Source organism: Callithrix jacchus, chromosome 5 (assembly GCF_049354715.1).
Source record: "Callithrix jacchus isolate 240 chromosome 5, calJac240_pri, whole genome shotgun sequence".
Taxonomy (NCBI): Eukaryota; Metazoa; Chordata; class Mammalia; order Primates; family Cebidae; genus Callithrix; species Callithrix jacchus.
Window position 1 is genome coordinate 127,933,558 of NC_133506.1, and position 25,790 is coordinate 127,959,347.

A 25,790-nucleotide genomic window follows, 5' to 3' on the forward strand; every position below is an offset into this window, starting at 1 on the left:
GAAATGATATAATTAGTTTAGCATGGTGGTTGCAGTCACTTGAACAAAAAAAAAATAAAAAGGAAGAAGGGTCTAACTGCCTGTTTCTGGCTTAAGGAATTTAAAGGGCTCCACACAGATTTATCCTAGTAATGCATTATGAGTTTGGAAACTGAGTATCCTCCATCCTGATCAAAATGGCCAAAACTGATTTGGCCAAGTCTCTGAATTGTAGAACATTTCAGAGCATGTCTTGAATATTACCTGGTATTTGTCCTACACAGCCAGAAAAGGCCAACTCAGGAGGAATGGAGTGGGAAAGGGAATAAAAAAGAAGAAGAAAGAGTAGGCAGTCCAGGAGGAGAAAGGGGGAAGAGGAGAAGGGGGTGGTAGAGAAAAGAAATAAATAAAAATTACATTATGATACAAGACAGAGGTGATATATTTCCACCAATCGTCATCAAGAACCTGATACTTTCACCACCCACAGTGCAACATGCATGACCTTAGATCCAGCCCCTTTAAGCCATTTACCTAATGAATGATTCATACTTCAGATCAAACCCAAGCTACATGTAGCACATTGAGTTACCTTGAGAGGGATAAAAGAACCCACTATAAGCTCCCTTCCACCTGTTTCAAACTGAACTCCAAATCTCTTTCATTTTCTTAGGAGACTGAAAAACTGACCTGGCAGTAGCCCAGTGAGACTTACTGGATGCCCAGAGGATATAAATGTTAGGCATGGTACATTTTTTTTTCTAATTGTTATAAAATTTTCTTCTTCATCCACACTTACCTTAGCAGGCAAATTATAAGACAGGAATTCCGAAAGAATTGGCACTTATCTGATATAAATAAATCAATGGGAGAAGTGTGAAGTCTTTCTTGATCAGAACATTCTCATTGATTGCTTTAGTAAACCACATCACCAGATGACTGCACCAGCCCCACCTAACCCAACACTGCTGTATGTTGAAACGAAACAGAAACCAGAATAAGTGTCTGAACCACGTACTTCCCAGGTACCTACTGTTCCAAGCTCTATGCTGGCTGCTGGGTGAATAAAACATGGTACACAGGAGCGGCAGGATCATTGGTTTTACAGATTTTTCATCTAGAGAGTGAGAACGTCATTCAGGAAATAGTCATCCAAATGCATCAAGGACTGCAAACAGCAAGTGCTGGGTATTGTGACAGCACAAAGTGGAGGGACCTAATTTAGACAAGATAGAGACGGGGAAGGTATCAGCAGAAGTCTGGACATGTTGCAAAAAACTTATTTTCCACTGCACACTTAAAATCTCACAAAAGTGGCATAAAAGACTATCTGAGCAAAGCACTGAGGGTTGATTAATTCATTGGATTTTTAATTGTTGTCTTGTTTAAAAGAACCTTTTTTATCTCTAGGTAAATGGGACACAGGATTCCATTGAGAAGACAGAATTAACAAGACAGAGCAGATGGAAGCTTTCTGAAGTGGAAGTCAAAATGAGGCATCCACCATAAAGCTGTGGAGTAACTATCAGTGAATTTCTCCATCAGGTGGAAAGAATTCTCTTTGCTTATGTCATGGTGAAGGGATATCAGGTGACTGAAGCAGAACCTCACCCAGAAGCCCTGAAGCTGGAGGCAAATGCTTTCAGTCTTCATTACACTTCTCAGGAGCCCAGATCCTATTTTCTCCCAAGCTCTGAACTCATCTGCATAGACAGAATGTTCCATCCAGCACTGGGTCTCTGTGCTGTGTTGGAAACTATTTTAATAGCCCCTTGATGCCTCATAGGTTTACTATAATGACATTGTGCAAGAGTGGCCCAGCCCCTGGTCTCTGTTAAACTACTACTTTGCACCTTGAATTTCCATACACTGAACAAAATGTAAAGCCCTCAGTCCTTACCTATAGAAGAACCAAAACTAGGACTCAGGCTTCCTGAATCCTTGCCCAGAATCCTTACTAAAGTGTTTATTTTTGTATCTGTGGGTAGCAAGGGGAAAAAGGCACTTTTTCTTTCCCAGATTTGAGGTTTGTAAAATATTAGGTGCCCTTGTCTAAATTGCAGTGTCACTTTATACAATATATTTGTCTTATTAAAAAAATTGATCAAGTTAAATGACTGGTAAAATATGTGGTATGGCACCAAACAATTGCCAAGTGAGCTTAAATGCATTTCCAGTACCTGATGTCACAGAATCTCCTGTGAGCATCAGGAAAATGGTAAGATTTTATTTACCATAGTAAAAGTCATCTTAAACATATGCAAAATGCATTTAGCCTAATAGACGCTATAAGTGGATAACTGTTTAAACTAAATGTTTCGTTTAACTGCCCTTATTAAGTGCTCTGAGAACATGGGATATAGAATCACAAATTGCAATCCTGAAAACAGTCATTCAGTCCAATCCCTTATCAGGTGTTTAAATGTCTCTAGTGATAGAGGTCTCACTACCCCCTAAACAGCCCATTAGGCAGCTTTGAATTTTAAAAGCTGCAATCCAGAGGAGTAGTAAGAAAGAAAAAAAAAGTCTTCAACTCAACTTCAAGGTAGAGAACAGACAAGTCACCAAGAATACAAAATGGCATTTTACCATTTTGAAAAGAAAGAGAAAGAGAGAGAGAGAGAAAGAAAGAAACAAAGAAATGAAAGAAAGAAAGAAAGAAAGAAAGAAAGAAAGAAAGAAAGAAAGAAAGAAAGAAAAGAGAGAGCAAGAGAGAGAGAGAAAAGAGGGAAGGAGGGAGGGAGGGAAAGAAGGAAGGAAGGGAGGGAGAAAGGAAGGAAGGAAGAGAGGGAGAGAGGGAGAAAGGGAGAAAGGGAGAGGGAGGGAGGGAGGGAGGGAAGGAGGGAAGGGTGCGGGTGCTTGTTTGATCAAAGGGGAAATACTGATGCTATGTGGTGGATGCTAAATTCAGTTTCAGGAGTAAGATCTGTAAAGGCTTCCTGGAGGAAATAACCATGACCTATGACCTGACAGTCAAATAAGAAAGAGATGAAGTTTGCTGCAGATGGAGGCAGCAAAGGGAATTTCTTCTGCCAAAGCAACAGCAGGTACCCAGGTTCAGGGGAGTAAGAGTGCCTGACACGTAAGTGCGGGAACAGAAGGGCAAGGGTGCCCAGATCCGGGAAGGGCAGGAGGGCCAGGATTAAGCACAAGCTAGATGGTAAGCAAGTAGAGATGAGTTCACTTTCCGTTGCTTGGATCATTCCTTCATTTATTTATTTAACAATCGTTTATTTACTAAGATGTACTAGTCACCCTCACAAGAGCTCCATCTGCAGTGCCCGTGCCCATAGGTGTCCCTTGTTCTGGATGATATGAAAAGATGAAGGTCCAAGAAATACACTAACAAGCAATAGAACTTTGAAGATGGAAGACAACATTGTAAGTGTGTCTTCTTTCTAAGTCAATCTATAGTTAATCCATGTGGTTAATGTTTGCTCAATCAAAATGCCAAAAGCATGCTATGAAACTTGAAAGAGTGATTCTAAAGTTTATCTGACGGGCAGGGGATATGTGCAAGAAGAACCAATAATTTTCTGGAAAACAGATAGAAACAACTTGGGGAGAAAACTACCAGGTAATACAATATGTCATTGGCCACAGTAACTAAAAAAAGGTACCAATCCACGAACAGATCACTGACCATCACATCGCAGCCAGCCTGAAATTAAAATTGACATTTAAAAATCACCAATGATAGGTGAAAACAGAATGTCACGTTAATTTTCATTTCTTTCATTTCCATTAACATTGAAGGTTCTCCATACATATGTTTGTTGGCCATTTGTATTTTTTTTTTTTGAGTTGTCTGTTCAATTCCCTTTGCCTGTATCTGTTACTTGAGGTTTATTCACAGATTTGAGATTTTTCCGTACCAAGAACATTACATTTTGGTAGCATTTATCTGCTGGAAATGAACCCATGCATTCATTTGTTGATATGCCCGCACACTGTCTGTAGCCTTGATGTGCACACACCTGTACTTGTGCACACACAATTGCTTGCCTAATCATTTTTTCTCTCTCCACAATCATAACAAAGATGAAGCAACTGAATGAGACAAACATTATCATGGGACACTTTTTGGGATCCAATTTGAGCCCAGGAGTGAAACATCAACAACACAGCTTCCTTTTATGAGAAACCTCAGACTACCTGAAAAACACATCAAAACTAGGACATTTGAAAAATACATGTCAATTTTAAGAATTTTTCTAAATAAAATACTTGCACCTATCATTCACCCTCTTTCTATTATCTATCCTTGACTGTTAAAAAGTGAACATATGCATTATTTCTTTCTAAAGATTATATCTGTACAGATTCAATGGTGTTTTAGAGCAGAGAAGTAATTAGATGGGTAGCCTGACTCTCCACTTGTCTAATATCTGGGTAAATAAACAAAGAAGTCTCCCAGCAATGCGCTCACTCGCAACACTAACTCCAGTGTCTATGATTCTCCCTCCCTCAGAGTTGATTGACTTCTATCCTCAAAGCTTCCTTTAGGGTTGGGTGCCCACTGGAATCCTGGATTACAGCATGTGGTATATTTATCTACTGAAATATGAACTGTGGGTACAATGAGCAATGCTTTGCCACAGACACCCCATCCATCTGCTGAAAATAATCAACCTCAGAAAAGAGAAGTCCAGGGAAGTTAGATTTGGGTACATGCCGAGGATTAACAAGGGCGGAACGGCAGTTATTTGATTAAGTTGGAATCGGTGCTTGCAAAGGGATTTGGTTATTTACCATTTGTCTAAAAAATGCATCTGTCATATAAAGGCTGGAGTTTCAGTCTGCACAGCAGCCAGGCAGATTATACAGGGTCGCCTTTTGGATGGGAAATGACGTATTTGTCAATGATGGCTGATCATTCCTACTCCTGAAGTAACTCATGCTCCAGATTGGTCAGCTTGGTTAAAAAACCATCACACCATCCCATGTTTCCACGTTTCCCTTAAGTTTGACCGAATATAGTATTAATGACCAATAATAATAACGATGATGATAACAGCTTACAACATTCATTGAGTACCTGTGATATACTAGAAAATTCAGTAGCAACTAAATAAAAATCTCAGGTAGTTCTCCTAAGACCCCTTTGAAGTAGTCATTATTACATTTAGTTTATGGGCTTACTGGTAAGCTGAAGCTCAAAGAATATGTCACTAGAAAGTTACAGAAATGAAGATTTGAACCCAAGCCTCCAAGACTCCAAACCCACTCACTCTTAAGGGAGCACCACACCATGAGAAACTTAGGCAAGACTGGGTGTTTGTCCCAGTACAATTTTCCTTACTGGAAAAATAAGAAATACCCTCCAGTTTTCATCATGCCAATCTCAGATTGACAGGATATTCGCTAACCAGGGTGGAGAGAAGTATTTCTAATAACATCATCTCTTCTGGAGAGTTGGGGAGATAGAGGACTAAAACCCTAAGTGGCTCTCCATACATTATGAAACTCAGGAAGATAACACACACGGCCAAGCCCACCATTTTTCTGGGCAAGGCTGTCTGCAGGCATTTGGCCTTTCCACCCTTGTTCATGGGAAGAGCTACCTGAGCCATGACATACTCTCATCACTTCCCAAGTTAGGTTTCCATATATTTACTCCCAAAGGAAAGAATCTGGTTCAGATGTGAGATGGTTAATAACTGAGTGTCAACTTGATTGGATTGAAGGATATCAAGTATTGATCCTGGGTGTCTCTGTGAGGGTGTTGCCAAAGGAGATTAACATTTGAGTCAGTGGACTGGGAGAGACAGACCCACCCTCAATCTGGGTTGGCACCATCTAGTCAGCTGCCAGCACGGCCAGAATATAAAAAGCAGGCAGAAAAATGTGAAAAAGACGAGACTGGCCTTGCTTCCCACCCTACCTCTTTCTCCCGTGCTGGATGCTTCCTGCCCTTGGGATCAAGTTCTTCAGTTTTGGAACTTGGCCTGGCTCTCCTTGCTCTTTAGCCTGCAGACAGCCTGTTGTGGGACTCTGTGACCATGTGAGTACTTAATAAACTCCCTTTTATACATATATCCTATTACTCTGTCCCTCTAGAAAACCCTAATACAAGGTGGAAAAGGATGCATACAAGAAAAAGGATAAGAAGAACTTGAAGCAAAAAGTGAGAAGCAGCAGTGTTGCAGGGGGCTCTCTAAATTTCATCCTGGATAACAACAGAAACTCTGAGTCAGCTTGACTTGGCTGTGAACCCAGACCCTAACATGGAAAACTGACTTATCTCATCATCTATAGAAATTAGGCAAGAAGAGAACCTATTGAATGGGGTTGTCATCTGAATTTAATGAGATAAAGCACGTGAAAGCTTGGAACATCGAAAGGATTCAACATAGGGCAGTTATTGTTATTTCTATTACTATTATTATGTTCCATCCATCCCCCTTTTAGCATCTATGATACACGTTGCAGACTTTCCTTTTCACCTGCTTCATACATCAAAGTGTCACCGCCGCTTATGTTTGCAGGGTTGGAAGGACAGGCTTATGGTGAGTAAGAGAGAACTGGCTTTCCTGCTTGTTTTTAAAATATTTTACCAACCTTGCTCAGTTTCAGATACAGCCAATGATGAATGGACTTATTTTCATCCTTTTCTTATTTGAAGTAGAAGCAGAAAGAATGGAATTCTGATGGTCCAGCTATTCTCAACTCCAATTTTGTTTCTTAATATAAACAACGAATAGCTCCTAACTTGGCATGTCAGCTACCCACACTCTGCTGTCTGATATTTGAGCAGAGGTACCATCTCCTTTAAAGATCTCTTTTCCACCTATAGGGTGTCAGGCTGCCATCTTCAACATACTGTTTTCATAATGCTTTTCCTTAAAACCAATTGACCAAATTGTGAAAGAAAATTTTGGGGAAAGATGTAGGCTCTCAAAATTCGGTGCTTGAAAATCAGAGCTGGAAGTAAAGAGAGTTAACTTGGAGTAATTGTAGGAGACTCACACACAAGTGCAAGGGGTAGTGGCTAGAGAAGAAGGCAACTGGAAGAGGGCACAGAAAAGTGACCTGATACTCACAGGACCTGCCTAAGTTTCTAGAAGTTAACTGCTTCTGCTCAAGGAAGGCACTCTATTTTGGTGCAGAATCACCGCTCTTTTATGTTCATAAGCATAGCCTTCTGATTATATTCATACAAACTGGAGAATCACTTCCAAAGAGTTCATACGCCAAAACAGAGATAGGCAGCATAATTCACTGCCAATAAAAAAAAAAACCAAAAACTCAGATCAGCAACACTATGGAAGCAAAATCCAAATAAAATAAACCAAGGGAGTTTCCTCTGTTGACCTGGAATCACAAACTATATTTCGTATCCCACACAGAGAGACTTTTCCCTGTACAGTCCCAGAGATGAAGCTGAAGTGTCAGCTTCAATATGAGAATTTAATTCTACATTTCCTTTGGTGGATCACTAATTCCAAGGTTCAGCATGCCTAAATGTTCTGTGGTTGAGTAGATTTTAGTGGTCTTTAAGAGATTACCTCAAATGCAACAGCCTCTCAATATGAGACCAGAAATATTTTGAAAGAAAAGAAAAACACTCTCTACTTCTTTATAATTTAGCTTTCAAGAACTTAAAATTATTTTAGAACATATTTTTGCATCAAAATTGTGCCAGCTTTCAGACATAGGAGATGTCCTCTTCTTGTTTTGCAGACAATGTGTCAAGTATTTACTGGATCTTGAGTCATGCATAGCAATGTGCAAAGGCAGTTGGAGAACACGATAAAGAGGGAACAGCTGCCTGCCCTCAGTGGACTTCCAGTTTAATTGGAAGCCCTTTGTTTCACGTATTCTTCTAATTGTTATTATTTTCCCTCTTCTGGACATACAATTGTTTGACATACAGTCAAACAACAAACAGAAGAGTCTCATCAACTGACTCATCTCAATTTTGTAGGATGACTTCAATCACTGATCAATGGAACTTACATCTGTATTGCAACTTTTTTTTTTTTCTATTTGAGGCAGAGTCTTGCTCTGTTGCCCAAGCTGGAGTGACACGATGCCATTATAGTTCACTGCAGCCTTGAACTCCTGGGCTTAAGGGATCCTCCCACTTCAGCCTCCAGAGTAGCTGGGATTACAGGCATGTGCCACCACAACCAGCTGATTTTTTCTTATTTTTTTCCTAGACATAGGGAGTTTCACTATGTTGCCCAGGCTGGTCTCAAACTCCTGGCCTCAAGTGATTGTCTCTCCTAGGCCTCTCAAAGTGCTGGGATGATAGGTGTGAACCACCACACCCGGCCTGTCTTGCAACTTTTTACATGAAGTTGCCTAAGGATGTTTATTTTGTAAGATGAGGGACACAAATTCCTATGTAAAGGGGACGTGAGCGAAGCCAAAATCCATGAGCTGAAGCGAAGGAGAGGGAGAGTGCTGAGCAGTGGCAAGTTAGGTCAGAAAGGAGGTAACGGGCAGGAGTGGGGTTGAGAAGAGAGGAAAAAGCACTCATTCCAAGTGAAGAAGGTAATAGATGCAAAGACACGAAGTGAGAATGAGCCAGGTGTGTGAGACGGCTGGGAAGCCGAGTGGGCTAGCTGTTCTCTTTGCTTTGGCGAAGATAAAGTTGTGGGGAGACGCATTCACACTGAACTTTAAAGTGTAAGAAACAGAAAGTGTTCTGTCCCCTTCGGAGAGTGTCCCATTTTCCACTCAGGCCACAGCCCTGACTCGGCGATCCTCCTTCAATGGGCGCTTATGTTCTCGCCAGGAAGGGCAGCCCTTGCTAAATGTTATGGTTTGGAAGGATCCTTCACAAGGATGGAAAACCGAGTTAATTCAATTAAGGCCCGGGGTCTTGGGCTTTGAACCAGCCACAGTCTCAATTTTATGAGAGGATGAAAAGTTAATTATTTGTCGAGTTTGAGTGAAGTCTACTTTGAAAATCGCTTTCCAAAAGAGTAATTTCCACATCGTCTTCCCTGTGGAAAATCAAGGCAGGTTGAACCAGGGTCATAAAGGGAACTTCAGGAACTGGGTCTTCAGATGGGGTCCAGCACCCGGCAGCTCGCCTGTCTCCAAACCACATTCGAAGGGCTGGGTGGTGTCTGAAGCCTCTATGTGCCCCCACAGGCTACTTTGAAAAACAGAAAATAAACTATAAGTTGAATTCAGGAAGTCAGGGTTTTTAGGGTGCTTTTTTTTTTTTTTTTTTTTTTTTAATGGTGTCTCACTCTGTTGCCCAGGCTGGAGTGCAGTGGTGCAATCTTGGCTCACTGCAACCTCCACCTCCCAGGTTCAAGCAATTCTCCAGCCTCAGCCTCCTGAGTGGTGGGATATACCACCACGCCCGGTTAATTTTTGTATTTTTAATAGAGACAGGGTTTCACCATGTTGGCCAGGCTGGTCTCGAACTCTTGGCCTCAGGTGATCCACCGCCTCCGCTTCCCAAAGTGTTGTGATTACAGGGGTGAGCCACTGCACCCGGCCGAAAAGAACATTTCCAAGTCAACACCTCCTGGCAAGAAGAGTGGACTTAAAATAAGGAGAATCCAGTTCTAGCTTTGCTTTAAGTTTTTCATCAACCCCAAAGAAATGACAAACTCTCTAGGCCTGCTTTCTCTTTTGTGGAAAGAAGTTGAGTGAAGCGAACTAGAAGTTTCTTCCACATGACTGTGGAATTTATACTCTGTGTGCATTGCTTGACAAGAAACCTTGCCGTCAAGGCTATGACAAACCTACATCGTAAAAGAACTCTGGGTGAGGGCTAAAGGATTCTATGATAATTTATGACATTGCATTCAATTCTAGTGAAATGAGACAAAATGAAATGCAAAATGGAAGTCTTTTTTTGGATCCCTATGCTGACCCCTCGTCAATTGATGCTGCATTCCGTAGCAGAACATATCTATGATAGAAGTTCATAAAAAAGAAAAGTGCTTAGAAACATCTAGCCAACAAATTATTGAATCTTACCACATACAAGAAGGATTTCAAAGAGCTGTGGGGGCATTATGAAGCTAAAAGAAGATTTCTTTCCTTAAAATTGCCACCATGTGGTAGAAGAGAAAATGCATGCCCATAAAAAGATCTCTGGAAATAAGAAGGTTGAGTAGTTACGATTTGGTACCCTATCTTGCTTCACAAAAGGACTTAAAGAGACTTCAGAAAGTTGTATATACTAGACAAAATGCATTAAAGAAAGTTAGAAAAAAATAATACTTACAAAATGACAAGTATGGGTGTAAGATTAAGATAGGAATAATGTTTGTGCACCCAATTCATTCATTAAAATGCTACACGTCACATCTTTACGAATTCTGCCATTCAATCCGGGGGGGAGCGGGGGAGAGAGAGAGAGAGACATTAGACATATTGATTAATTACAACAACCAAAATCATCGTAATAACAGTTAACACTCATATAGGGCTTACTATGTGATGTGGCAGTCAACATTTTAAGATTTTTCCATAGAGATTAATTCGTTTAACCTCATGGTAAACTACAAACAAAGTACTGTTATTATCCCCAACCTACCAGGGGAGTGACAGGCACAGATTGGTCAAGTAACTTACCCAGGGTCACCCAGCTGGGAAGTCACAGAGTTAGGATTCAACTCCAAGCAGCTTTCCAAGTCTCTAAACCTGAAGCATCACAAAACCCTTCACACATTACCTTCCAGGTTATGAAACCAAGGAAGGGGGTTCATTTTTGTTTTATTTCTTATACTTTCACAAGTGCTCCAGTTTCTCTGGAAGCAAATATGGCAATATGTTTTTTACAATAAGAAAAATAATTTATTTTTTATAAAAACAAGGAAGGATAAACTTTGGGCCTATTCACCACAAGAAACAGGAGAGGGAGTCACCTGTGATGGGGTAGTCAGAAAGCCTTCCTGGATAAGGTAAATCTTAAAGGACAGGTAAGGCTGAGAAAGAAAGAATGGGGGAAACAGGAATTATAGGTAGACTAGCATATTTTTCAGGAGCAAAATTGAGCTCCTGAGCAAAAGTCACATGACAATTCAGCTCAATCAGCACACAACCCAAAGACGTTGACCTTCCTGTACTGATAGATCAAAGAGAGAAAAATTAATTTGAAGAACCACACATTTTCCTTGCACGTGTTTTCGTATGTCTGCCAAGCCTCCAATGCCCTTTCGGGAAAATGGACACCACTGGGGCCTGTGTGCTGTCTTCTTTTTTGCCTTTGTTTTTCTTCTCATTCATGCATTCCTAAAGTCACAAATCCACGACTCAGATGAAAATGACATAGCAGCAAAGGGAGGATTTGAGGACTGGGAGATAGAAAAAGAGGTAAAGGCAATTAGTCTTTGGATCCTGTTCCTCGGTGATTCCTGCCATGACACCAAATTGCAAAGATGCAAAAACCCACTCTCATTAACAGCCTGGTGACAGATATGAGAAAGGTCACCCAACTGAAGCCACTGGAGGTTCCTTGTCTCTATGAATCCCAGGCAAACCAGAAAGGCCCTGCTAGCAGATATTTTCAGAACATTCATTCACTTCAAAATCAGATCAGTGAAAGGTTGAGAATATTCTCTGGGAAATCTGGTCTGTGTTTAAGCTGAGGGTTCTAAATGCAGTCATTGACTCAGTGATTAAGGAGAATAATTATCTCTTCCCTTTATTCTGCCACAGAGAATTGCTAGAGGCCAAGAACCGATTAGTGCTGGCTAACAATTCCCACTCTACCCCTCCCACATCTCCCTGCACCCAATGGCTCCCAAATGAAAACCTGCAAAATACTTTTCAGCTGAACTAATTCATGAAGCTATAAAACTAGCAGCCTTGCTTGCCATTCACCATTTGGGATTTAAAAACTCAAGAACAGGAGATTAGACAGTGTCTTGGCTTTATATGCTGTTACTACAATTAAATAAACAGCCCCCTGTGTGAATTAATCGCCTTGGTGCAGGCAAACTAGTGCAAGAATCTAGGCGAGATTTTGAAAAATGTTTAGACTGATTTAGATCGACTAGGAATTGCTAATGGTTTTTATAGCTAATACTTTCAACTCCCTCCATCCAAAGTAAACATACATACACACACACACACACACACACACACACACACTCTCAAAACTCAGGAAAGCAATGGTTGAGTCTCAGTTGTGCAAACTTCCTCTTGCAAAATGAAGTTTTTTGTCTCTTGCATCTCGACATCCCAACATGGCTCACTAGACACAAAGACTAACATGAGGATAAGAGTCTTTTTTTCAAAATTGAAGTCATATGTTTTACAACCCACCTGGTGTTCATTTTATCATGAGATCTTGGACCAGAGCCTTCAAGTGATTGTCAAGTAGCAATTGAAATAAAACATCAATGTGATATAATGACTGCAATTTACATGAAGATAGTCAGAGAATCTTAGTCCCGTGAAAATCTCTACCCTAAAACAGAGAGGTTCAAACTATAACTCTAGATGTTTTTAAAGACTCCCTTAAGAAAGGGAAGAGACAGAGAATTAAAGAATAGCTCTGTGTGTGTGTATGTAAAGCCAATCATATTAATTTAAAAAAATAAATTTTCCCAGCTTTATTAAGATATAGTTGACAGATAAAACTTGTGTATATTTATGGTGTCCAATATGATGTTTTGATAGATGCATATATTGTGAAATGATTAATTCAAGCTAATTAACAAAGAAAACCTCAATATCATTTGTGTGTGTGGTGACAAGACTTCAGATCTACACTCCTAGCAATTTTCAGGTATACAGCACCACAACAGTATAGTTGTTGCTGGAAAGGGGTCCCAACTCAGACCCCAAGAGATGGTTCTTGGATCTCGAGCAGGAAAGAATTCAGGGCTAGTCCAAGAAGTAAAGCAAAAGCAAGTTTATTAGGAAAGTAAAGGAATAAAAGAATGGCTATTCTACAGACAGGGAAGCACCGAGGGCTGCTGGTTGGCTCTTTCTATGGTTATTTCTTGATTATATGCTAAGCAAGGGGGGCGTTATTCATTAGGTTTCTGGGAAAGAAGTGGGCAACCCTCAGAACTGAGGGAAACACTGCACCTCGCATTTTTAGACCACATAGGGTCACTTCCAGATATTGCCATGGCATCTGCAAACTGTCATGGCACTGTAGGGAGTGTCTTTTAGCAAGCTAATGCATTATAGTTCTCATATAATGAGCAGTAAGGACAGCAAGAGGTTGCTTTCCTTGACATCTTGGATTTAGTGGGTTTTGGCTGGCTTCTTTACCACATCCTGTTTTATCAGCAGGGTATTTGTGATCTGGATCTTGTGTTGACCTCCTGTTTCATCCTCTGACTAGGAATGCCTAACCTGCTGGGAGTACAGCCCAACAGGTCTCATTCTACCCAGCCCCTGTTCAAAAGGGAACCTCCAAGAGGAACCCCTGTTCACTCTGGTTCCAACGCCTCTGACATAGTCACCATGTCATACAGTAGACTCCTAGAGCTTATTTATCCTGCCTAACTTGACCTTTGTACCCGTTGACCAACATATATGCATTCCCACCACATCATGTTAATTTGTTTTTATTAAAAAGTAAAATGAAAGAAAAATTATACCCAATCCTTATGGGAAAAAACATGCAGACGCACTGCCCTGCAGAGGTGGCCTGATGATGCCAGCAAAGAGACGAGTGGCACTGAATTCAATTAGCTTCACTCTTGCAAGAAAAGAATGGAAAACCATATATACCACGGGCAGTACATGTGATAGTCCTAGAGATTATCGAGGGCAAAGAACTAAAAATGAACGAGTTCAGCAGGAACTATGACAGCCTGGGGTAATGAAGGAGAGGGGGGCACACGATGAAAGCCCCAAACACAGCAGCAGGTGGAGAAGATGTTGACTTTATTTAGCATTAATTGCAGGAAAGCGTCTATAAAATGTGGTCAAAAATTATTAAACCCTCGATGTTATGCTAACATTATGCCATCCCCTTTTCCAAGGCAGGTGTATTATTCCTAGTCCCTAGGATTAAAGTAAATCATGGCTGTTCCATGTATTCTGAATATTGCATTTCATTATTTTTTACTGCCCTGTTTCTCTGGCTTTTTGTGGCTTAATAGGCTCTGCTATTTTTAAACTCATCATAGGTTCCATGTTGGGGGGAGGAAATGTCAGAAAAAAGAATGTCCCTTCAACATTCCCCTTTCACCCTTAAATCTCTATGTGAACATACTCTACAGACATTTCTGGAAATCTCTCAAGTCTAACGTATTTCCAGTGATGGCCACAGATACATCTCTCTCCTCCCACTGGATTTGGGGTACTCGCTTAGATTTAAGAGACTTACTTCAAGATACTCACTCATGGTTATCTGGAGAAGCCCAGACTTGCATACTTGATGCCCAAAACATTGTTCTAGAAGTCACAAAACCATGCTAATCATTTCAAACAAAAAAGGATCTGTTTACCCACAAATCCAAAATGAATCTAAGCATACTTTTTGGCTGTGACAGGGTCTCGCCCTGCCAGCCAGACACACTTTTAAAATCTCAATTAAAAATTAAAACATTCGCTGGGTGCGGTGGCTCACACTTGTAATCCCAGCACTTCGGGAGGCTGAGGTGGGCAGATCACCTGAGGTCAGGAGTTCAAGACCAGACTGACTAACATGGAGAAACCTGTCTCTACGAAAAATACAAAGTTAGCCAGGTGTGGTGGCACATGCCTGTAATCCCAGCCATTCGGGAGGCTAAGGCAGGAGAATATCTTAACCCAGGAGGCAGAAGTTGCAGTGAGCTGAGATCATGCCACTGCCCTCCAGGCTGGGCAACAAAAGCAAAACTCTGTCTCTAAATAAATACATAAATAAATAATTCAAGTAGCATATTGCAGAAGGCTCTCACCATTACCCACTCAAATATTCTCGAAGGCTCAGAAATGATGAGATTCTACAGATGGGCTGAGAAAAATGAAACAATGAAAAGCATGCCCCTGAGTCATCTCATGAAGCCACTGCACACATTGACCTGCCCAACGGTTGGTCAACACCACCCAGGACACAAGAGTCATACCAGCCAGAAAACAGCAGCCTCCCTTATGTGTCCTGATTTGGGAGGTGGCCAAAATACTGTAACCATAAATCTCTTCTCACACCCACTCCCTATTCTCCCCTTTTTCTGTATCTTTTCATCTTTAGTTCCAGAAAACGAAAGGATAGGCAGCCAAAGAATAACCTGAAAATGTTTCTTCGCTTCCTAGGATGCAGAGTGGCAGCTGGAGAAACAGAGAGACAGCAGCACCCTAGAGACAGCACAGCCAGGAAGCGGAGCTGAACGTGCATGACAGTGACGCTTGTTCAAATGCCAATCGCAGTGCAGAGGGTGGCGGAAGAGAACCCACCCTTGCAATCGTGCTTTTTCAGTATTTCCCAGTCTTTTTTTTTCCTTTGTTACCTCCCTCCCAAGCAAACCTTTTAGACTTCTTTTCCCCTCACTGGCTTCCTCTCCATGAAATTTCATGCCACAGATAAATGGTTATATATGGCTTTACACTTAGTCTCAAAGAACCAAATTTTGTCCACTTGGTAGTATCTCTCTCCCTTCTTGAGAATGCATGTGCATTCTCAACGTGGGAGTCAGGTTATGTGTCTACAATGAATTTGTTTATCTCCCCCGTAAGGCAGGGTTTCTCAGTCTTTTCACCATTGATATCAGAGGCAGACAATTCTTTGCTGTAAGTGCCGTTCTGTACGATGGAGGGTGTTGGACAGCATCTCTGGCTTCTAGGTGCCAATAGCCCTCCTATCCCCCATTCTCCTTTGTAACAACCAAAAATGTCTCCAGACCTTGTCAAATGTCCCCCAACAGGGCAAAATGGCCCCCTAGCTGACAACTGCCTCTCTAGAGGTTAGGAATATACCAGTGATTAAGGTAGGTAAAGTTTCTACCTAAGGTTTTGCTACTAAATGGTTGCTTGATCTTAATAGTTCTTAACGGCTCTTATTTGCTTTACCTCTCAAAGAAAAAAAAAATATCCAAGGTCCTCTCTAACTCTGTCATCCTATGGCACGTGATCGCTTTGTGTGTTTTTAATTAAATCTGATTGTTTAGAATGACTTTTTTTCCTCTAAAAGTTTGAACCCACATCACATATACAGTGAAATTTAAAAATAAGTGTAAAAAGCATTTGATAAATATCATTTTAAAACAAATACATTTTTCCAAAAATCAGTGTGTGAATGATTTTATCCTTAGAAAGTTATGCAAATATCACCTCCTTGTAGCTTTCAGTTCTGAGCAACCCAAGATCTTGTAGCGAGCAGAGAAACATACAGAATTGGACATACGGTAGATGTCATGCTAGACGGTATGAAGCCATTGGAGAGTGTCATAAAATCACATTGAGCATTGTTAGAGATTTCATGGGCTTTTTTTTTAAGGCTCCTCTTTTCTTTTCTAACATAAACTCACGTTTTGCCATTCAAAACTGAAGTCCAAATCAAGTGACTGGAGTTGTAATAAAATGATAACTTATATTAGTATCCACCTAACATAAAAGTCACTTGATCTGAACCAAAAAAAATCTTGTGGTGTTGATGGTAAAAAAGGTGTTGGTCTGAGTTAGGAAGTGATGTAGAGAAGTGAGGCTAGAAAAGTTAAATGTTGGGCAGGAGGCTGAGGCAGGAGGATCACTCAAGACCAGAAGTTAGAGGCCAGCCTGGGACATACTGAGACTCTATCTCTAAAATAAGAAAGAAAAGTTAAAAAATGACAATAGAGTCTTCCCATAGGTCCTTTCGGCAAGTGATAAGGGAGCCTTTGAATGTCATTAAACGTTTTCTAGTCATTTTTGCTACTGCCAAGTCTTATTTGCCCAAGGTCACTGAAATATTATATTCCTGAAGCTAGGAATAAACTCAGAGTATCTCTGGGTAAAAAGAGGATGGAGATCAGTTTTTGATCGAGGAAATTACGTGATATCTTGATGAACAGAGGTGAGAGTTATATGGATTCTTTTATCCGTGACCTTGAACAGAGAATTCTAGTGGGGAAACGGAATTAATGTGAGGGCCCAAAATTAGGGCTAGGATTCATTTACCCTTTGGAGTGCTAAGGCTCCACACTTGCTTGATGTTTTCAATGGCAAAACTATCATCTAAGAGTATTGGTGACCCATTTGCTTTGGAAATTCTTAAACAACTGAAGAAGTGCATTGAGGATCAGAATGAGCCTCAGACCTTCATGCCTTGGGTCACTTTCGAACAAACTAAAGAACTCATGAAAATACCATTGCTTTCTGTTTTTGTGTAGAGAAAGGAAGCTGGCTTCTGTTTTCCTCCTTGCCTCTCCAACTAGAATAAGCCAATTTTGATGGCCAAATCATTTTGAAAGAGGAGGATTTTAAGTTCTTAGAGCTTACAACTTAACTTCCCATCTTGAGGCTGGTTTGCATCTAGGAAGCTTGTAAACATAATCTGCTGACTTGTCTCTAAACAAACCCCTTTAATGTTGGATCTCACTGAAAGAATGGAGGGAACTCCTCAAGGTCATATTTCCACAGCCGCTAGACTTTAAATTCCTACCCAAGGGGACCTAGGAGGAGACGTCTCATGTTGGCAATTTCAAATATTCCACATGGGCTGATTAAGCGCATGCTGTGGTCAACAACTGAAGAATGTTACCAGAAAGCCTAAATGGTTATTATCCTATTTTGGAGGCTTCTCACTCCCTGGCCAAAAGTTAAAATAACTGGCTAAAGAACCAGGAACTTATCCTAAAGAGGCATCCAAAGGGAAAGTCAAATAGCTCATAAAATCCTACTCCAGTCTGTAAAACAGCAAAAAAGACACTTAGCATAGGGTGTTGTTTCCTTGGTTCTCTTTATTTTATGAGGTCTCAATAAGTTTCCTGGGGCTGCTATAAAAAAGATTTCTTTATAGTGGTTTGCTAGGCTCCATTCCCCCACCCACCGTCACACACACACCCTCAATCCCACCGCCTCTCCACACCTCCCCTCCCTTTGTTTGATTCATAAAACTTGTTCCATGTCCTGTGTCCTTTTTCCATGTTCTGTCAATTGGCCCTTTTGCTCAAAATGCTTCTTTTCTCTCCAGGGCAGTGTTCACTGCTGATTGGGCCTGTTACCGTCCAAATTAAAGGCTCATTGAGACTCTCTGTTTAGACTTTTACTGACAAATGAAATATGCCAGTAATTCCTCATAATTATTTGAAGTGGATGCTGTGATGTGCCACTCAGACTTCCCTTCAGGAGTGGAAGCTTGATGTCTTTAGTTGCAGGTTGTGCTGGGATGGACCTCAGCTGTCAGCCTTCTTCCAGAAGTGCCTCCACTGGAGAAATCTGCTTCAGTGAAGCTTGTATCTTCCTCCAAAGCAGCTCATAACAGCAACTCATCTACATGAAGTTCAAAGGCCCAGCCTCCTCCCGCTAGCGCTGGACAATTCAGAAGGCAATTCTAGCTCCAGAGCTTCCTGTGGTTGCTTCCGCACTGCAGCCTGGTATTTCTGTCTGCCCAGTGCTCCTCGCTTCCCCTTTTGATCACAAGATGTTGATCCCAGGAGCTCTCTGTCACACCAATCTCTGTCTTGGAGTCTGCTTCCCAGGGAACTCAGCCTGTGACAACTGGTGCCAAGAATGGGCTGAGATAGCAGACAGTAAGATGGGACTTTGGAACTTAATCCCTTTCACCCAGCTGGCAATGAGGACCCCTTCACTGGTGACAGGTGAAGCACAGGTAGTCCTGGCAGATGCAGGAGTGCAATTTTTGAACTTTCACCACCGGTGGACCGGGGTGGGGTAGCTGTGGAAGGGACTGTGGCACCCAATGCAATGAATGAGACCTTTACAAGGGGGCAATCGTAGGACAGTGGAGTTGAGTGGTCATTGCTCTACTTGACTGACACTCTGGGGGAGGGGTTGGCGGGGAAAACTGAGTGTAATGAATCAGCAATTAAAAGCCAAGTGGGAAAGGCAGAGGATTTTCCTGGTCACATCAAAAGAGGCTCTCACTGCCTCTAGAAGAAAGCAGACAACTGGGCCAAAGATGGCTAATTTCCAACCAAGTTGGAGTGGCTTTGCCAAGTCCATGGCCCTGGCCCCTGTTGGAAAGAATGGGGCCTCAACTCATAGGATTAGGACGTGTGGGTTGATGATACTCACAAATCTTGAATCCCCAGATTCCCTTGAACCATGCTATGTTGCCCAGGCTAGCCTTGAACTCCTGAGCTCAAGCAATCCCCCCACCTTACTGGTATGGTTGTACTCTTTCAGAAAAGAGGATTTAACTCCCTGCAAAGACCCCTGGGAAATGGCATGAATGCATTGCTAGAATGCCCCCCCCCTCCGCCCACTGAGTGAGGTAGAAGTGCCAGAATTGCCGTGGCAGGCATTGGAAGAAGAGATGAAAAGCCAGAGAAAGAGCCACCTTAAAGTGGCTTAAAGTCCAACCAGAGAACAAGGTTCCTGAAACAACTCAAAAGAATGACCATTTTCAAAGCAATGAGGAATGTTCTGAGATGGGCACTAGCCCCTATAAGTTCAGTGGTAACTCTCTCCTGTGGAACAGAGGCAGAGAGAAAATGCCGATTCAAAACTGGTTCCACTAATAGCAATAGGAGGATAAGACTACAAAGCAATAGAGGCCAGGTGATAATGCTTAGCTGCTGGAAGTCAGGTGGATACAATTAACATCATGCACAGCAAAGTGAGAGAGCAGCAAAGGTGCCCTAGCTTGCAGAGACTGCAAGAAATGGACGGACCTGGCAAAAGAAAGGAGAGGCCCACAAAAACATGGTCAACCTTTAAAATAAAAATAAATCAAAGGTGGCTGATGAGATGAGGCCAGTTGCCCCTTAAAAAGTCATAGTCCCAGCTGGGCGCAGTGGCTCATGCATGTAATCCCAGCACTTTGGGAGGCCAAGGCAGGTGGATCACGAGGTCAAGAGATCGAGACCATCCTGGCCAACATGGTGAAGCCCTGTCTCTACTAAAAATACAAAAAAATTAGCTGGGCTTGGTGGCATGCTCCTGTAGTCCCAGCTACTCGGGAGTCTGAGGCAGGAGAATTGCTTGAACCCGGGAAACAGAGGTTGCAGTGAGCCAAGGTCGCGCCACTGCGCTCCAGTCTGGTGCCTGGTGCCGGACTAAGTCATAGTCCCTTGTGTACTTTTCTGATCTGAGCCAGTTTGGGGCCCTGGAACCTATAGATTGAGGAAGAGGTGGGATCTCCAGGACAGAAGATGCTGTAACACCATTACAAGTGTACACAGTCATGATTCCCCCAGTTCTTCCTCAGAGGAGCATATTGCCATTTACTCAGGCACTGTATACAGGAGAAAAGGGAATCCCCACACATTTTGAGGATTGTTGGAGATAGAGTCTGAGCTAACATAGATCATCCACACATCTGAAGCAGACTCATTGCCTCCACTGTTAGAATGAGAGCAAAAGGGGACTGGGAAACCAGTATGGTCCTGGCTCAAATTCAGATAACAAAGAGTTCACTGACATCTTCAGCATCTCTGGTTGGTTAATATGATTTAGATATTTGTCCCTGCCCAGGTCTCATATTGAAATGTAATCCCCCAGTGTTGGAGGTGGGGCCTGGTGGGAGGTGTTTAGGTCATAGGGTGGATCGTTCATGGCTTGGTGCTGTCCGCGTGATAGTGAATTCTCTCAAGATCTGACTGTTTAAAAGTGTGTGCCACCGCCTTCCTGTCTTTGTCTTGTTCCTGCTCTGGCCATGTAACACTCCTGCTTCCCCTTAGCCTTCCACCATGATTATAAGGTTCCTGAGACCCTCACAAGAAGTCAAGCAGGTGTTGGTGCCATGCTTGTACAGCCTGTAGAACCATAAACCAGTCAAATCACTTTTCTTTATAAATTTACAGTCTCGAACATTTCTTTATAGCAATGCAAGAATGGCCTAACACCTTGGTCATTTCTCCAGTCCCTGAATGTATTAATGGAATAGCTCTATTGGGTATTTGGCTCAAATTCTCATAGTGGGTCCTTTACTTATGAGACAAGAGCCACCAAAGTAAGGAAGGACAGGTCGAAGCCTCTGAAACTGCCCTCCTGGACAAGATAATAAATCAAAATGAATATATCATCTTGAAGAGTTCAGCAGAAATCGGTGCAACTTTAAAGACAAGGAATTAAATGAGGGGTTGGCAAACTAGACCACCCTGGCATGCTACCTGTGAGATTTACACTTTTGAATGGTTGCATTTTAATAATGATGTAGATAGATACCTACATACTAATCTCAATTTTGCTGCTTGGCTCATAAAAGCTAAAATATTTACTACCTAGCACTTTACGACAAATGTTACCAAGCTCCACATTAAACAGGGGTCTCCATCTCTTCTCTATTTACTTACCAGTCTGTCTTTTGCACAAAACAGAAAGATCCTGGAGGTTAACAGTAAACTACTGCAAACTCAACCAGTAGTAGCCCAATTTGCAGCTACTGTGCCAAATGCGGCAGCTTTGCTAGAGCAGATTAACATGGGTCCTGGAGATGGTACGTGGCCATTGTCCTGAGGAACGTGTTCTGCTCCTGTCTTATTAGAAAAGGGGGTTAGAAACAGTTTGCTTGTCTTGAAGGGAGAGCAAAATAAATTCACCATTTTGCTTAAGGGCTATGTTAACTTCCTCACCCTCTGTCCTAACTGTCTGAGGAGATCTGGACCGCCTAGACAGTTCACAGAATCACACACAGATTCCTTTTATTGATTACATTGTGCTAATCAGACCAGATGAGCAAGAAATGACCAGCACACTGGAGGCATTGGTAAGATTCACATGCTGGGAAGATCAGTGGGAAATCCTGCAGAGATACAGGGTCCTGCCTTGTCAGTAAAGCTTTTAAGGTCTTGGCAAGGAGGCATTTTAGTACAGAGGTCAAGACAACAGTCTTGGCTGTTCTCTACTATACAAAGAGTAGATGCGCAGAAATTGAGAGTTCATATGATTATGGTACTGATGATAATTATAACTTTAGCCCTGCATCTGCTGTGAACTTTCCAGTATCTTTAAGTTATTAACTTTGTTACGCCGTGTGGCAATGTGATGCCTTGGATCTAAAATCCTGGAGCTTGATCAAATGTTGGCTCTGCCGTCAGTGATTGTGAAACTCTGAGCATGTTACTTCACATCTCTCTGAAATATGTACATTCTCCCCTGTTAATGATCACTTTGGATTAGATAATATCTAAGATAACTTCCATCTTGAATACTCCATTGTGGTAGCTGCTACTACATGCTTCTATTTAAACTTACACTTAAATGAATTTAAATTAACTCAAAATTTAGTTCCTAGGTCACACTAGTCACATTTCAAGTGTTCAATAGTCCCACGGGGCTAGTGCCTACCATATTGGACAGTAGAGATAAAGAACATTCCCAACACCAAAAAAGTTTCTTTGCACACTGTTGCTCTAAAATGTGATAATATATTCCAATCTTTTTAGGTTCAGTGAACATGCACACACATTCACAAATAAAATATACCCTAGAGCTAACAGAGTTCTAAATCAGTCATACCATAAGGGCTGAGTACGAGGATATTAATATATATCACATCAATGTTATAATTGTAATAACCTTATGAAATTGGTGTAATCATTCCATTTACAGATAAGAAATCTTAGTTTTCAAAGTCACCCCTCTGCTCATTGAGTTAAATGCATATCTGATTGTCCCCTTTGGAGAAGCTAATCAGAAACTCAGAAGGATGCAACCATTTGTCTCTTATCTACCTGTGACCTGGAAGCCCCCTCCTCGCTTTGAGTCTTCCCACATTTGCTTTGAGTTATCCTGCCTTTCCAAGCTAAACCAATGTTTATGTTGCATTTGTTGATGGATGTCTCAAATCTCCCCAGAATGTCTAAAACAAATGTGCTCTGACCGCATTGGGCACATGCCATCAGGACCTCTTTAGGCTGTGTCATGGGTACACATCCTCAACCTTGGCAAAATAAACTTTCTACATTAAATGAAACAACAAAAAAAAAAATCTTAGTTTTTTTCAAGTGATACCACCCTTGTCCCAGTCATACACCTAGGTGAAGTAGAGACCCAAACCCTTCTTTAAATCCTCACCCTTGGGCTCCGTTTCCTACTGTCTTCTAATGTGCTTGGATACTGATTGCAAGTACAATGCAATGATCTTCTAAATCCCAACATGGCAGATTCTCAGGGGCTGGAACTCAAGCATCTAGGAACTGATTTTCAGGCCCTTGGAGGTAGAGGCTTGCTTTGTCTTCCTCTTGGCCCTCAAGGCAGCATGTCAGAAATAAAGGGAACATTGCTTGAAAAGGCTTGATTCTTTCTGGCTTTCCAGCCAATTACTTCTTGCCTCAAGCTGACATTGTGACCACTTTGTGCATCTCTCCCCCAATCTTCATGCATATCGTCCTTTGTTAACACACACATTCACACACATGCACATACACATCTATTTTTCCCTATCTTGTAGCCTGAAAATGGCATAGATGTCTGGATGCTGTGTTGTTCCATTAATTTAATAATAATTCCAAAAATATTCCTCTTTCATCCTATATGCTTCTTTTAAAGTTTGCATAAGTGCACACATTTGCGTGTGAAACAAGACTACCTCATTTTCAGGACAGGAGGTTCAGAAGAATTCCTCGACACAGGCAAGTTGAGAACTGAATTTTGTTTTGGAAGGAAAAGGGGGAATCCCACGTGTGAGTTGTGAAATCTAACTGACTGAAGTTCACCTGGATTTAAATGTTTTTTAGATGAAATGGTACTGTGCATTTTGAGGGATAATAATGTTGCTTAAAAGCAATCTAACTTGGAATTTAAAGACCTCAGTTTTGGTACTAACTCTGCCGATCATAGATGTAGGACTTTGGGCAGACAGTTAACTACTGAGTCTCTTTCCTCTTCTAAAATGGCCATCATATTAATACTGTAGTGGATGCTGTAGTATATAGCTATGCCTATATTGGATGTAGTGAATGCTGTGATGTATGGCTCAGACTCCCATTCAAGACCAAGATAATTATTTTCTAGGTGGAAGAAATGGTTATTTTTATTTTTTTAATAAAAAAAATTTTAGAGACAGGGCCTTATTCTTCCACCCAGGCTTAAGTACAGTGGTGCTATCATAGCTCAGTGCAGCCTTGAACTCTTGGGCTCAAGTGATCCTCCTGCCTTAGCCTCCCAAGTAGCTTGTCTTACAGGCATAAGCCATCACACTTACCTGCTGACACCTCACAGCCAATTCTGTCTCCAGGAACTGCCCTCAGCCTAAAGCAATCACCTTGCCCAAGGTTACACACCCTTACCAAGAATAGCCCACACATCCAAAGAGTGATGTATGTAACATACAGAGATCCACTCCTTCTACCTCAATTTGGGATATCTCTGAAGGGCTATCCCGGCTCTAGAGCTTTCCATGGGATCAGCTGATACCTCGCTATAACTACATTTCAGTTCAGTTCCTCCGTTTGCCAAATTCCGCTTTTCTCACTCCTTCACAGACGGTAACCTCATGAGCCTTCTCCAATAAATCACATGTAAGCAAATCTCCATCTCAGAGTCACTTGGAAATCACATGCTACAAACCTCAGTTTTGTTTTGTTGTGCTCATAACACAAACATCAAGACAAATGTACTATTACAAATATTTTCTCTTTCTATACTGAAGCATTTTTTTCTGAAACACTCAAATCAGGAGAAAATGTTGAAAGATTTAACTCCTTAGCTACCAATAAAATAACTGTAATCTGGATGCAACTGAATTATTGCAATTAAACAATTGCAACATTTAGCATCTTGGCCATTTTAAAATAGCATCTAAGGTAAGAGTTAACATAACCCGTTTTAGAATTTTAAAATAAAATCATCAGAAAAAAACTTTTTTATTACCCAAGATAGTTCATGCTGTAATACTTCTGCACACTCTCCATTTCATGATGTCTTCCGCGACACTCATAGTCAAAATGAATCAGTCTTTCCTTACTGCCTTTGTAAAAGACAAGCATAGTTATTTTCATATATGTTTTTCTCCTCCATGGGGTTGTGATATTTCTATAAAGCAGAGACTATGTATTATTCATATTTTATCCCCCAGAATTAAGTACATTGTTTTTATTTAGGAGGCTGTTTATAAATGTTAGCTGAATGTCAGTTTGGGTAGTTATAATTGTTATAGTTTACAAGAAGAGAAAATGTCTTAAACTGAAAGCTGAGGGATTTAAGTAAGAAATAAACGAATATTTTTGTAAGTATGATATAAACAAATATTTTATAATTGTAAGACTTATTTTATGTTAGAAATGTCTACTAATACCCATTCAATTGTGGCCAATTGATCCTTGACAAGGGTGCCAAGACCATTCAAAGAGGGCAAGATTAGTTTCTTCTAAAAGAAGTGCTGGGACGACTGGATACCCATAGGTAAAAAAATAAGATTGGAATCCTACCTCAAACCATATACAAAACTTAAAATGAATTAATAACTTAAATATAAAAGCTAAAACCATAAAACGTTGAGAAGAAAACAGTTAAATCATCATCATCTTGGATTTCTCCATTGATTCTGATATATGACACCAAGAGCATAAGCAACAAAAGACAGGACAGATAAACTAAACTTCATCACAATTCAAACTTTTTCTTTTTTGAGACAGAGCCTTCCTCTGTCACCCAGGCTAGAGTGCGCTATCATAGCTCACTTGCAGCCTCAACCTCCTGGGCTCAAGTGATTCTCCCACCTCAGCCTCCCAAGTAGCTGGGACTACAGGTGTGTGACCACGCACCACACCTGGCTACTCTTTATTCTTTTTTTTTTTTTTGTAGAGACGAGGTCTCGCTATGTTGCTCATGTTGGTTTCAAC

At 41.2% G+C, this 25,790-nt stretch overlaps 1 protein-coding gene and 1 long non-coding RNA gene across 2 annotated transcripts in view; both read right to left on the reverse strand.

Annotated features, from left to right (window-relative positions):
• The window catches only part of LOC108591853 (uncharacterized), a 31,842-nt gene extending 6,767 nt beyond the window's left edge, over window positions 1-25,075 (reverse strand). Inside the window, exons 1-3 of the long non-coding RNA XR_013536404.1 lie at window positions 24,820-25,075; window positions 10,178-11,249; window positions 1,013-1,195 (exon numbers count right to left, since the gene is read on the reverse strand). This is a non-coding gene — a long non-coding RNA (uncharacterized LOC108591853). The remainder of the gene's footprint in view (window positions 1-1,012; window positions 1,196-10,177; window positions 11,250-24,819) is intronic.
• The window catches only part of LOC118153514 (uncharacterized), a 154,452-nt gene that overhangs the window by 42,859 nt on the left and 85,803 nt on the right, over window positions 1-25,790 (reverse strand). The gene's annotated exons all lie outside the window — the stretch shown is intronic.